This window comes from Solanum dulcamara, chromosome 6, assembly GCF_947179165.1.
Source record: "Solanum dulcamara chromosome 6, daSolDulc1.2, whole genome shotgun sequence".
Classification (NCBI taxonomy): domain Eukaryota; kingdom Viridiplantae; phylum Streptophyta; class Magnoliopsida; order Solanales; family Solanaceae; genus Solanum; species Solanum dulcamara.
In genome coordinates this window covers 47,812,966-47,816,428 of record NC_077242.1, presented here as the reverse complement: position 1 = coordinate 47,816,428, position 3,463 = coordinate 47,812,966, and positions in this window count along the sequence as shown.

Below are 3,463 nucleotides of genomic sequence, written 5' to 3'. Positions count from 1 at the left end.
TTCGAATCCTTCCTTATAATTATTTGATAATGGCATAGATAACATGGATCATATGACAACTTTAGAGAAGCTAAACAAATGTTCCCATGTACCAAAATGGGGGGTATAACACTGAGATGGGGTGATTTTTCAAATTCTATATTGTAGGATTTGGGATGGGATCGTAGTGTAAATTGGGATTGTTATCTTACTTTGAGATGCTCGTGTGGGGGCTTAATTATATTGTGACAACTGTGTGGGTGGCTTAATTGTGTTGTGTGGACGCTCTGGGCTTTAATTGCTAACTTATCTATTTTAAGTATATATGATTCATGACTTGCCTGTGAGAGAAGCGTGAGGAGACTATTTGACTTGAAGTGCCTGCCTGAGGGGTTGAGTGGGGATTTTGAGGATACCTAAGTATTGAAAAACTATTGAAATCGGGTGAACACTTATTTTGATGTATTTTCTTCCTATTATTGTTGATTAAGGGTGAATATCATGTTTAGGTTAAGTTTTGAGAACTTTGAACCTTATATTACATGTTGAGTTGTATATTACCTCCATGCCTTATATGTTGTGAATGCATTCATCCTCATTCATGTTATCATTGATCATTGGAAAGCTGAGAACTGTGGAAAATTCTTTTTGAGAAAGAAAATGTGATACCTTTCCTATGTCCTTGATTACGAGTAGGTGGCAAGAGGAAGAGATATTAGTATCATGAGTCCGTGACCATAAGCTGGGTGGTCAGGTAGTTGATACATTGATATTGTGATAAGGTATATGTTCTACGAGACCCCCATGGGTCCTGCTTGGTAGCACAGCTGGGCAGGTGTAGACAGCCTTGATCACACCATACCATTATATCATTACATCATAATATTGCATCGCATTGGATTGATACTTATGATACTTGACCTATTTGTCTAACTGTGATATTGAATTATATTATGTGTTTACTTTAATCGCATTGTTCTATATAAATTGGCAGTAGCGTAGCCGGAGTGGACTTTTCTGCATGTAGTTGGAAGCGTTCCTTAGTTTATTTCATAGTTTTTGATTAATTCCTTATACTCAGTCAGTTAAACCTACTAAGTATATGTGGATTGTACTCACCCCTACTTCTGTGTCTCTTTTGATGCAAATTCTAGCTAGGGTATCCATTGCTGCATTTGATTTCTAGCAGATATATCATCATCGGATCAGTGGTGAGATCTTGGGATCGAGATCGCTATTAGTTCCATCTTTCATTTCTAGTCTTTACTGTATTTAGAGACTTATATTGTATATTCAGACTCATATTTGTATTAGATGCTCTTAAACTTATTACATCAGGTTTTGGGATAATTCTTTTATTTCCCTTTATGTTTCGTTTATTCGTGGCCTGACTTTCCTTTGGGAGTCTTGTATGGTTATACTTTTTAGGTTTACACATCGGATTGGGTTTGGAATGTGTGTCATCATGACCTTGGTTTTTGGGTCGTGATAATAATACTGTTTCAATATTTCTTATATACCTTATGTATTCTATGATAAGAGGCTTGGTTGGAGTGCTTCAGAATTCTAAGCATTGTGTCACGTGTAGGGCCTACTTTGGTCGTGACACCTCTAATGTAGTACAATAGATTAGAAGGAAATACAGTCTCAATGTCATTATTTCTAAAATAGAATAAGAACATAATAAAAGAGCAATAGTTGTCCGCCGAGAAGATAAGCAGCTACCTCACAACTAACCACAACAAGCCTCAAACGTAGAACAGAGAAAGAGTAATCAAGATGATCTGAGCTCATAACCTACACAAGGATAGAAATAAGGGAGTGAGTACCAAATAACACTATACTCGGCAAGCAAACAACTAACTCAAAGTAAATCAATATAGAACACATGTATCCTCGTCACTCCAAACGAACCTACACCGAATCAACCCAACCTAACAATTCACATAAAGTATAGTAAACAAAACGTACAACAACACTTTAGCTTAAACATGACATCAGTAAAGTATTTCATATCCATCAATCCCAATTTTCATAAAAGAACTCACAAAGATCACAATAGTATTGATGTGCAATATTATGAAATCACCACGCCTGTATTGTAAATATGCAGTTAGAAATAATCCAGCCAAAGTAATAGGAATTAGACCTATGTTACACATCCGCTAAATATCAGGCCGAAAACCATGAAGAACTCACAAGGTTCATGTATCCACCGGAATCATTTTCCTTCGGCATCATCATTATAATAGATCTCATCACAGTATTTTAGAATCAACGCAAATAGTCATGTTCACACAAATAGTGAGAAGATAAAAAATTTCATATCAATAAATAATTCATATCAACACAATCGGGATATATTACCAATAAAGTGTCAATATAACCATTCAAATCATCCACAACACATCATACACTAATATACCATCAAGTTGCCTTATTATAATTCCCTTTTCATCATTAGAATCATTCAATATGAACATGTGACCACAATATCAAATCCTTCACCAAATCAAATTACTCCCAAACACACACAATAAGGAAATACAAGGTTCTATACACATAACAAAGGATTAAGAAGTCCACTTGCCTCAAACACACAATCAATCAATCTGGTCCTTGTGCTTTCTCTCTCTGTTGGGCCTCCAGATCAACAAAATCTATTCAAAGATGAAATCACAATAAAAATTCAAAACTCCCAGATCAAAGATTTTGGAAACCAGAGCCAAATTGACCTAAAACCCCATTTCCAAAAATTAGGGTTGAATTTAAATTTTTATCAGAATACGCAAAAAGGTATTGAAACTCACCGGTGAAATCAACTCAAAGAGGGGTTAAAAATGAGCTCACAATCTCAAAATTTCTAAAATCCATGTCCTTGAGAAAACCCCCAATCCCGAATCCAAAATCTTGACTCAAATCTGAAATATTTCTTGAAAGAATATCTTGCCTGTGATTAAGAAGGTTCAAATATGAAATTTTATCAAAACAAATTTAAAATCGACCTTGAAATCTTTAATTTATCAAACTTTAACTTTATCGGGAAAACCTCAAATTATACGCGGTTAATATGATCAAAATAATTGATGAATCAACAAGTTTATGCCAAAATCAGTTTACTCATAACATAAGAATCCTAAATATACCTTTTTGTTTATCAAAAACAAAGTCAAAATCGATAAAACCTCAATTTTCTCAAAATATTAATGGATAGAAAAATAAAATCAGTTGAAGAAATCATGAGCCGAATTGAGGGTCAGATATTAACTCTAATATTAAATTAAGAAGAAAGCTCCAAGGATCACTACACTCCTAACTCTAAAACTCCCAATATGCTCAAAATACCAAATGAACATAGGCTGAAATTTATATACATGTACAACAATATCTTGCACCAGAAACCAGAAACTTAAATTTTCACTAAAAGAGTCGTAACTTTCTTATACGGTAGTGAAATGATCCGATTCTATTTCCTCAATCTTCC